This window comes from Aythya fuligula, chromosome 14 (assembly GCF_009819795.1).
Source record: "Aythya fuligula isolate bAytFul2 chromosome 14, bAytFul2.pri, whole genome shotgun sequence".
NCBI lineage: Eukaryota > Metazoa > Chordata > Aves > Anseriformes > Anatidae > Aythya > Aythya fuligula.
Window position 1 is genome coordinate 15,442,319 of NC_045572.1, and position 11,528 is coordinate 15,453,846.

Below are 11,528 nucleotides of genomic sequence, written 5' to 3' on the forward strand. Positions count from 1 at the left end.
ATACACAGTATATTGTATTCCTCTCATTGGAGAGCCCAAAGAAGGGATCCACGGGGTCAGAAATTCCTTGGGGGGAGATCAGCTGAAGACATTGCTCTTGTTTTATGAGGATTTAAAGCTTTCATTTCCTAAAAGTAGTTGCCAATATTAGTTGTAAATTAACAGCAACTAAACAGGTTTTGTAGTAAAAATTCCCTAGTTTTCCCCTTGTCGTGTTCTTGGAATTTGAAGCCAGCTCAAATTTTTGGAGCATATCCAAACTACGTTCTCATTCACTAGTGCAAAAAAAAAAGGTAGAATCTTGTTTTTGTACCACGTTGATATCACTGCCTGTGTACAGGTTCATTCATTTCATCTACAGGCTCTGTACAGCAAGTCACCTTTACTTTATTTTCTAGAATACCGCAGTAAAATAAGATACTAAATGAACACTGCCCCATGATGCACAGATCCACCCGTCGCAGCAAGGGATAAGTTGCATTTCCCTCAAATCATTCCACCTTGATTGGAAAACAAACAGTAGCCTTTTGACTTTACCAGATGAAAACAAAGAGCAGTAAGAAACGCTTTCTTTCTTTAAGAAACAACAAACATTTTTCCCTTCTTTGCACCCACAGTACCTTTTTATTTTAGTATTACACATCGCATTGCAATTTCTCATGCCAGCTCAGTAGCAGATTTGAAATAAAAAATGATGGGAAAAAAAAAGGACCTTACCTACAGCCTAGAAGTTGTCACCTGGGCTTTAACCAGTATTTTGGGAAGGGGCCGTCATTCACTGACACAGACTGTCATAGTAGCCCTCTGCGTAGCATTATAAGACCAGAGACTTTAATGTGCTGCCAACAAATGACACTGCTGGACCTGCCTGTCCTCCTGCTACACCAGTGTCAGAATAAGAGTCTCCACCAGCTCAGCTCTCTCGGGGCACTTCATTTAAGGGCCAGAACCTCATTTTTTGGCAGGTGCCTGTGGTCAGCAAATCACGTAGTGTGGGCAGCGGTAAAACCTGCCCGCATGGCGGCACCGTGCCCTTGCATCACCGTGTCCTGTGCCCGTGCCATATGCCTTTGCATCTCCACGCCCCATGCCCTAGCATCCTCACGTCCTTGTTTCCATGCCCCACCGCCAGGCTGGGCTTCCAAGGCTCATGGGGGAGCTGAGCCCCTCCAGGAGCGAGGCCCAGACCCCGCTCACTTGGGGAGGTGAGACAGGGCCCTCCTACAGGGCCGGTGCTGGGATGGCTCCGTGGGGCTCAACCCTGCATGCCTGCTGTGGGATGATTGGCTTCGCTGTCGGGGCCACGACTTGGAGCAGCCATGGGTGTTCCCAAAGCCCAGGTATTTGATCCCACTCCATGCAGTCAGCAGCTGAGGCTTTGTTTCTGAAGGCTCTGGTTTTCCAGGGTTGCCCAAGCTGGCAGCAGCAGCGGGCATGGAGCTCCCGGCTCTCCCCACTGATAAACTGCTGAGGGTCAGCCTTGTTCCCTGCGACATCCTGGGACTAAGCAAGAGAAAGCAAAGAACTGAAGAAGTCTGCAGGTGCTGAACAGAAGAGCAGCTTTTGCCTGTAGCAGGCAGCAGCAGAGGGCTGCTGCAACATCCTGAGACACCCCCAAATCCTGCTTTGTGAAACATCTCAGTGAAACTCCTTTCTTCATATACCGTAACTGTTAGCTACAGCAGCTAACTGCCCCAGTAGTGATAAAACTGGGCACTGCTTTTAAGGTTTAAAGGCAGCAGACACTGAAAGCTTGACGTGAATGCAGGTGAAGTAACCCTGCAGCAGCACCCGCCGGCCGTAGTGCGCCTCGGTACCCAGGGCACGGCTCCTTGCACAGTCGAAAGCGGTGGCATCACTCGTGGGGGTGAAATAATCAGATGTGAGCCTGAAGCATCAGTCCTTCACTGAATAACACAAATTAAGTATACTTGATGGTGAGATGTTATTTGATGGTATATTGCTATTTGTGGGCATTATTATGTGTGTTAACTTGGAATTAAATATCCAGCTAGGCTGTTTTCACCAGAACAACAACAGATCCTGCTGGTAGATTAGGAGATTTGTATCCCTTTGATCAAAGGCTTTAGTGCTTAATTACATCTTAAATTATCATTATAGTGTTTAAGTGTCTTAATTATACTTTAGCAACCGTTGCCTAACATGCACACTATTGTTTAAAAAACCTCCAGCCCTGTGAGCACAGCAGCTCAGGCTGTGTGTGGGCTTTAACTTTTCTCTTTTCTCCCTTCACCGTATGGGTGAGTCTTTCAGCACAGTCTTCAAGAGTTAATCCACATTTAGGGTTTGTATTTAAACATCAACTCAGTATTTGTGAACTAAATCTACACAGCAGGTGTTAATTGAGTGCTAATTTATTTAAATTCCTCCTGATGAAAGTGATTAAGGGAGGAAGTGTGTCCCTGGCTGTTGGAGAGGTTATTTTGTTTGTTGTTGCTTTTTTTTTTGTTCAAAAAAAAAATAAAATCGTGTAGTTTGTCCAGAGGGAGTTGAGTACTTTAAAAAGTAAATAAAAGACAGTAAGTGTAGCGTGATCGCTTGTGGTGTAGGAAGCTGTGAGCATGCTAAAGGTCAAGCTCTGTGCTCAGACAGGCTCTCTGGCTTCCCAGGGACTTCAATGAGGGTGCAGTGCACTCATTTCAGAACTGAAGTTGGCTGCAAGGCATCAATTTGAGGACAGCTTTGTACGCTCAAGAGGCTGAACACAACCGGGAGACTTGTATGAATGAGAAGGAACAGGAAAAAGTGACATCCAGAAGGTAGGAAAAAAACTTGAAAGAACTAGAAGCTCAAGCGATAAAAAAAGGCAGAGGACTGAATCTAATAGCTTATGTTGGGGGTAACTTAATAGTACCTTGAGCAGCACTGTTAGGGGTTAGCTTTTCTGTACTGCTTCAGTTTCCTTTCTATGAACAGTGACGCACTGCGTCTGATCAGGTTCTCCTAGTTTCTTGAGTGATACAGTAATGAAGGTCTAGAAAAAGCTACAAATCTTCTGTTTATTTACTAAGCATTTGTAAAAACGACCTAAAACACCTGGCAATATACTTAGTGCGTGAAACCTCTTCTTTGCTTGGGTTAACAGGCTTTAATAAAGATGATAATCTGTACAGAGTCTAGCAGGGGCTGGTTTTACTCTGCTTTTTTAAGGCTGTCGAGAAGGATGCTGTAACCTGTAGCTACAAAAGCCTTGAAAGAAGTAGCTTCAGTCTTCTCCAACTGCATTTTCCAGCTTTTGTAGAGTGACCGTTGCTAAGCAATAGTTTGGAGAAGTATGAATACAGGGACAGCATTCATTCATCGTGGTACTTGTCAGTATTTCTTTTTGTCTTCAATAACAGTTTCAACCACGTACGTGATAGTTGTATGGCTGAATCTTTTTACCAAAGCAGTTAAAAATAACAGCTAATCATTAGAGATGATAGCTTAATTTAACAGCAACAATGTTGAGTCCCATTCACAATATTTCAAAGCACATGGCAATAAGGCTGCGTGTTTCAAAAGTATTTAAGTGCTCAGAGCTGGATACTTCTAGAAGGTCTGATAGTTTTTTCTATGTACCCTGTGGCATGTAAATGCCTTCCAAAATGCGGTTCAGTATTGCTGCCAACTGAAAGCACTCTGCAGCTCTTTGACTAGTGTTAACTAAAAATGTTAACTAGTATAACATTTTATATAAACCACACTTTTTCAAAGCTATTTCAAAGCTGATTTTGGTGAGATGTTATATCCCTTCATGCAGGATGTCACATATCGCATTAAAAACCAACCAGGACTTTAAAAATGAAAACCCAAGTTCACCTTGCAGCACTTCAAGCAGTGCTGCAAGCCATAACCATAGCATTGAAGTATCACCTAAAAGAGCCTCCTCACATGCTGCTTGTTACAAATGCCAAAGCAGAGGCTACCTGCTGCCTTTGAGCAATGTGAGGAGAGGATGGAAAAATTAGTCCTGTTGTAAAAGGAGAGACAGCAAATGTCTGCAACTGCCCCATTCCTTCCCAGAGGTAATTATGACAGAGGTTTTATAAAAAAAAAAAAAAAAAAAAAAAAAAGCTTTCATTTTTGTTTGGCAGACAATTTTAAAAAAAGTCTGTTCTTGTTCAAAATAATCATCAGGTAAATATTACAAGTAGTGGGATGCAAGTCAGCAGTAGGTACTCCCAAGCAAATTCACCTTTCCTGTCTTGGATTGGATTTGTGGTGGTTGGGTGTGAATTGACTCGAATACAGTGCAGCGTTCATGTGCTTGGCTTGGCTTGTGATGTATGAAGGCACTGACAGCACATGCACAGCTCCAGCACAGGTTGCAGGCAGCCCTCTGCAGCTTGGCAGGGCTGCAGTCTCTGAAGTCTGTGCTAGTTAGCTTCAGCCAGGCTCTTGGTTCTGCAGTGGGCTCTCTGTAGGGTCCCAGCTGATTTCACTAGAGATTGACTGCCTGGGTTTTGTGGGTGAGCTTGGGGCTAAATGAACAACACAGGGGGCTGCAGGTTATTAAAGAAAACCCCGTTTTTACTCAGTAATGTGGTAAAAAGTTCCTGTGCACAGATAAATTTGTATTGCGGGTATGGTCTCTCCAGTAGTAAATTTGGAGGAGGGTGTCCAGAATTGTTAAAACAACTGGTTTAAAGTGGCTGAGCACATCCAGAAATAATCTATAGCACGGAGAATGCTTTCTGTCACAGCCAGCCGTTTACACACGATGTAACAGTACCCCTGTAATGCATTACTGGCATTCAGCTGGGAGAGGAGGCACACGTCTGCCTCGTAGCTTCCCCTTCACAAACAGAACTGAAGAAGCTGCTCTGCAGTGCTGAGTTTGGAGCTCTTAACTCTTGGTATTTGAGGTCTACGTTAATGCCAATAAACACCTGGAAAACTCTGCTAAAATTTGGGTGTGAGTTCTAACTTGTTTAGTTTCTCTAGAATGGCTAAACAACATTTCTAATAATGCCATAGGTACATAGTTACTTGAGAGCTGTATTTGGGACGGAAATTGGCTTGAGTCTTGATATAAGAAGAAATGTTTTTTCTTGAGGAAAATCCTCATCTCCTGAGCAGGAAATGGCCCTGCCATGACACAGGAGAGTGTTCTTTCTGTTCAGTTGGTTACTGGTTCAGAACTTGTCTCCTACGGAGCACTTTATAGGTTCAGTCTGCTCCACGCTTAGAGCATCTCAAGCTTTGTTGCTATTTTACAGTGGTGAATGGAAACATGAGGTGACGCCACTTGGTCAAGGCTCCAGAGGAACTTGGTGGCAACAGAGCAGTTACTTGAAATTTCCAGGTACTGTGACCTTTCCCTTTTCTCTGCTGTGGAGCCAAAGACCTTTTAGAGGATAATTATTTGGGGCTATGCTTTTAAAGTTACTTAGAGATAGGCATTTCTGCAAATACCATTATCCACCTACACGAGCCTTTAGATTGTTACACACTTTGCCAAATGGAGCCTGTGCTGTTCTGTAGCTAGGCTGGTGTTGCAAGCTCGTATTGTCATACAGGCAAACAGCTCAGGTTATTGCATGCCCGTGTGTTTGAGCTGTTAGGGTATGGGACACAGGAGCTTTGCAGCTGTATTGCTGAGATGACTAGAAAGTTAATTCCCTAAGTGTGGTATAAAACTGACCAAGGGATGTGAATTTTCTCTTTGTCTTACCGCAGAGGAGAAGCTTGAGGTGAATTCTCATAAACACCGTGAAAATCTTCAGCTTCGCTCTTTGAATTCATCTGGCTGAAGTTTGTGGCTTCCGCTCGATTCCCCAGCCCCGGGGTGTCCGTGCTGTAGGACGGCAGGCTGGGCGCGTCGCGGTCCTTGGCTGCAGCTTGGCTGTTCCTCGTGAAGGTGGGTTTCTTCATGGTGACTTGCACAGCTGGCAAGCGGGCAGCACCTGCAAAGCTTTCCAGCTCTTTTGCTCCTGGAAGTAGAATTGTCCCCAGGTCAGGCAGAAAACAGTAATGGTTCATCAGTACAGCACGCTGCAGTTACAGGGAGTGAAACCTGTATGTCTGGGTGGGTGGGAGTTCAACCTGCCTGTGCCCTGTGTAAACCAAAGCTTGCACAGCTGCATTAGCCAAACCTGTCTCCTCACAGGGGCTGGTAGGCTTTGGCTTACACACAAAGTGCTGTTCTGTTTAGACAGCACAAGCCAGGCAAGTCATGTATTACAATAAACAAGGTGTCAATACAACTGGTGCGTTGGGCTAAGCTAGGATTCCTGAATGGATGAAGCTCAGGGACGAGACTCCTCTGTCAGAGAGATCTACATCTGCACCTTGTCATCCTGACCTATGAAGAGGAAGGGCCAGGAGCAGAAATGCAGAATAACTTATATTCAGCTTTGAGGAGCACCCAAGCTGATAGCATTTTGGGGGCATTTCTTTTTGAGCCTACAAAAGTGTTTGGGTCTGAATTCTGGTTGTTACATATCTGTGGCTATGCCTGGCACTGAACAGCAGCAAATTAATTCTCTTGTGCTTAGTTGCTCTGCTCAGAAATCCATATATGCTTACCTGGAGAAACAGAGAGACGTGCACTGGATGCTACAGATCCAAATTCATTTTCAGCAACACATTTAAATATTCCAGAGTCTTCAGGAAAAGCTTCTGTAATGACCAGGGTGCAGACTTCCTCTGAAAAGACACATTCAGGCACACTGTTGTACCATAAAAGCTACATGTCAATGTGTAGGAATCGGTCATTGTAGAAGGACTGTTACTTAGTGGTGGGGCTTGGCAGCAATGAAATGCAAAAAAAGTGATGCAAAGAGCATAGGAAGTCAAAGGATTCAGAAGGAGCAAAGGAGAAGGAAGGATCTTCCTTCCTGGGACTTTAAGGGAACAAGGCACAACTATATATGTGTATGTATATACATACTTTTTTTTTTTTCTAAAATGCATGTTCTCTTGCACAGGTTTAAACCCCAGAAAAGCCATGTAGTTGATGTGTTTTCCCTTAACATATAGGGCACATGTCTTTGAATGTAAAAATGGTGATGTTTCATTGTTGTGAAACAAATTGGGGCCTTTCAGGGGCTTCTGTCAAAAGCAAAACTCTTTGCCTGACATCGCATGCTGTCTTCTGGCTACCCTTTGAACATGATTGTTTTATATTGGATGAGGTGGGGAAAACTAAGCTTGAGGTAGTAAACCAGTGAATTGTCTAACAAAGAAATTTGCAGTGTACTTACCAGGAACTGATGATGAACAAGCCTCTGCTCAAAACAAGAGAGAAAAAAAAAAAAATGGTTATAATGCCAGAGTGGAAGAAAGACCTTCAGCCCTCTCCCTTTCCAAGCTCAGGCCCTCGTGGCTCAGCAGTACCCTGTCACTGTGCCAGTCTCTCCCCATTGCTCCTGCTCTGCTCAGGCACTGTCAAAGAAAGTGTAAACGCTACACAAACACCTGCAACTTCATTTGATACTTTTAACCTTAACTCAAGACTCTCTAATATGTACTGTCTCCTAATTTTACAGCAGTTCTCCTTCCTTTTCTGTCCCTGTCCCAATAAAATTGCACCAGACAGACAGTAATACCTACTTTTTCGTAGTATTCGGAAATCTGCAGAATCTGTTATCTGATCATATTCTCTGTACCAGTGAACGTGTAAGGTGGGTGTAGCCCGAATGCGACATTCAAATACCACCAATTGACCCTTTGTAGCTCTTATGTTTTGTAGACCCTGGGGGAGGAGAAATTGGCATTAAGTGGCTGACAAAAGCATTTCCGCACTGGAACAATTATTATGGAACAATACACCCTTCAGTGAAGATGATTTGGTGTCCCTATTTTATTTATAATAATTTATTTAATTCTAAATGTATTTGAAGAGGCTTTTGAGTGGAGTTTCTTTCACCTGTAGACCAGTGCTTATTAAAATGCTTTAGCTTAGTTATGCATTCAAATGAAGATAAAAATGCAGGAAAAAAAACAACAAATCTCTTCCACTGGATACAACACAATAAGGAAGGTTTCTGTGAGAGATTTCCACTTCAGCCTTCTTTGTAGGAAATAAATGAGATGAATTTATGTGAGTAATTCTGTCTGGATCAGCTACGAATTAAGATGCTAGTTTGATAGCATCACTAATTAAGTGCGCTGGCTTTCTTGAAATGTGAATGAGCCAATGTTACAGCTTCTAAATATTTTCTGATAGAACAAGAACACTCAAGATGTAACGCTAGCAGTTGAAGTCACAGAACAGGCCATGTTGCTCAGACAATGTATGCGCTTTACCTTTGTGAACACAGGTGTGCTTCCATAGGAAGACCCAATCAGGCTTGCTGAGGGACTCTGCATCTATATATAGTGAAGAAAGGCAAGTTTTTTAGCTTGAATTTCTGATCTGCAGAAACCTGGTTGTGTTGCTGGCAAGTTATTTGAAACAGAAGAAGATGACAATGTTTTTTCTGTTCATGCACCAGCCTAATACATACCCAGTGGAGAGTCTCTGTTTAAATGCTCCAAGGGAAAATGCCTCACTGGACTGTTACCACCAAATCAGTAGAAAGAAGAGCTGATAACTGGTAAGTGTTGCTGGTCTTACATTGTAAGCCAATTTGATGCCCACATCTTGTGGTTTGTGTAAAGATCTGTGTTGCTTTCTAGTAATTGTCCCATTCTACAGAGATCTGTACCTGATTTAGTTGTTTACTGGTCTAGTTTTACTTGTCATCCATGGTGCATGTGGTAACTGCAATGAGGTTGAAGTGAAATGAGAAGGAACTTTGGTATTCTGTCTTGGCATTTTCCTTAGAGCTCAACTGACATAGAGCTTAGAATAAGGTCTCTGATTAATCAAGAACAGCAGTTTTAAGGTGATCAAATACTTGCAGAACAAGATATGTCCTTGTTCTATGGTGGAGTGTTGATGTCTGCTCATATCCTTCTCATTTAGCTTTTGAACCATGTGTCTCACATACAAATGTGCAACTGAAGCGTTTGGGTTTGTTTTGTTGGGGTAATGGTCTTTTTTATAATCTCTCTCTTCTCCAAAATAACCCAGGTCAGCCTTTTCCTCCCAGCCTGATTTCACATGTCAGTCGGTCTCCAGATAGTCTGAATTCCCCAGCTCTTGACTGAGTATGTGCTCTAAATCAACTCTCTGTTCTGAAGGGAATCTTTGAAGGAGGCTGACAAATGGCTAAGCTGTGTGGCAGCCACTCAAGTATTTCCAGCCTTATCCCCTGCTCTCCATCAGTTCTCTTAGCAATTCCAGCTAGGAAATGTTCCAAGACAGAAATCCTTTTTCCAGGGCTTAAGGTCCAGATCTTGATATTCGTGATGACCTTTGCCTCTTTGTCACTTGTTGAATATGTGTGTGAGCTGATCCTTACAAAATACCTCTAAGATACTATAAATAATAATCTTAAAAATGTGTAAAGTGCTCTTTGAAGATTAATAGATAATGACTGAATTAAAGTGGTACAACTCTGGGGGACTGACCAGCTGCTAAAGATTCATTGGCTGAGGAACCAATGATCAGCAAAACGCTGGTGGCTTTCTACTTTTTCCTAGTGTGTGTGGGGGGGAAAAATATGGCAGGATGGCGACAAGGGCTTTAAGAGGCTGAATATAGTTGACACACCGTTTGCACTTACTGTGACATTCCCCTGGCCCTGCCAGGATGCTGAGTCTTGCAAGGAGGCTGAGCCTTCAGATTTACCCTGGGAACCTGAAGAGACAAACATAAGGCAGCACGTTTAGAGCCATCTCATTTTCCTTAGACACAATGGCTATGCTTTGTGAACAGAACGTATGCTGCTCAGAGAGCAAGTGGTACGTGCCAAAGAAAATAGTAGCATCCTCCAGTATTTGAGAGTAGGCTTAGGTCACCTCCAGAGCACGGCAATGTTTAACCAAGGCTACTGGTACGGACCTTTGCAAAGTACAGAGTTACCAAGTGAAATTGGGCTCTGAGTTCTGTTAGGGTTTTTCTGTGTTTTGATTGAAGTATCTAACCAGATGCAGATAGGAGCACAGTGCAGAGATATGGAGGCACCTCCACAGACTGGGCTTTGGGTACCTCTGACAGGTCAGTTGGCTATAAAAGCAAAATCAGTGTACACATCTGAACTCTTCTGAGGCTTTGCATAATGATTTGGTCCAAATAATTTATCTGAGATGTATTCTCTCTCCCTGCTTTCTGTCCTTCTCCAAAACAATCAAAACAGATTACAGAGAAGGCTGTTTGCTTTCTGGTCGGGGTGGCCTGGTGCAGCCACCTGGCAACCGTAGGCAGCCACGTGAGACAATGGGCTGCTTTAGGGCATCATGGACATCCCTGGTGAGAACATGTCACTGCGCCTCGTTCAAACCTGCGGCGCTGCCCTTGGCCCTGATCCAGCAGAGCAATTACGCATGTACTTAGACCACCCATGGCCTTCATATTTCTGCCTGTTGCTCTTGAGTTATAAGTATCCCTCAAGCAGTTCGAGGATGGCTCCTGTCCAAGGTTGTATCACACAACCATCAGCAGGGCTGTGCTATGATGCAAGGGCTGCTGAATAATCCTAAATCCTTGGATGTGGGAGGGAGGGCAAGGGAAGCCAATGTTACTGAGTTGCCCTGGGCTCCCGCCACAAACCAACGCTGGCTGTAGTCCACCCTGGATCCCCGTGATGCTTGGCATTGCCTCCTTGCAGTCTAGCAGGTGATGGGCAGTGTAGTCGGTTTTCAGTACCTGTAAAATGGGCTGATTTTTTTTCTTCCAAAGAAAAAGGGTGGTAAAAATCAGATGGGCAGGTTATTAAAGGAACTTCTGGACTGACATACCTGCTTTAAAGGTCTTCCCCCGGCCCGTTTTGCCTCACTGAGCACAGCGGGCTAGCAGAAACGTTGGCACCGCACAGCTTACGCCCTTGAAAGAATACACAGCCAGGGCTTTACCTTGGCGAGTTGTTCCAGCAGTCTTAGTGTCTCCTGTAAATGTCAACCTTTACTTAGTGTAACCCTAGATCTTTGTGAGGAGGATGGAATTAGACTCAGCCAAATGAAGAGTCCGGGGACCTTTGCAACCCAACACCAGAATGATTACAAGGTACATACAGATCATGCTGCTGACATAAACCATAATGACGACATTCTAGCATTACCTGAATAGTTGACATGGCTGCAGAATTATGCTATATGCAACACAGGGACAAATTTAACATCGGGTTAGGAAAGTATTAAGGCTGCACGAAGCCCTTTTGCCAGGTGTTTAGATCATGGAAAACCCATTAAATCTGTTTTTGGATCAAAATGAGCATCTGCTGCATCTGAAATACACCGTGTTATAAAGAGTGTGGGGAGCAAGGAGGAGTGCAATTCTGAACCTACATTTAGAGGGAGGGCAGGCCTAGACTGCATCAGCATATTAATGTCTTGGCATGTCTTTTATTTAGAAAACAGGCTGAAATAGAAATACGGGATAGCAGCCTTCAGTCAGTTTGAGTGATGCATTCTGCAAGCCATCTGCATGCACTTGGGGGTGTTGCTTATTTTTATAGAGCTGCTTAAACTTTGGGAGT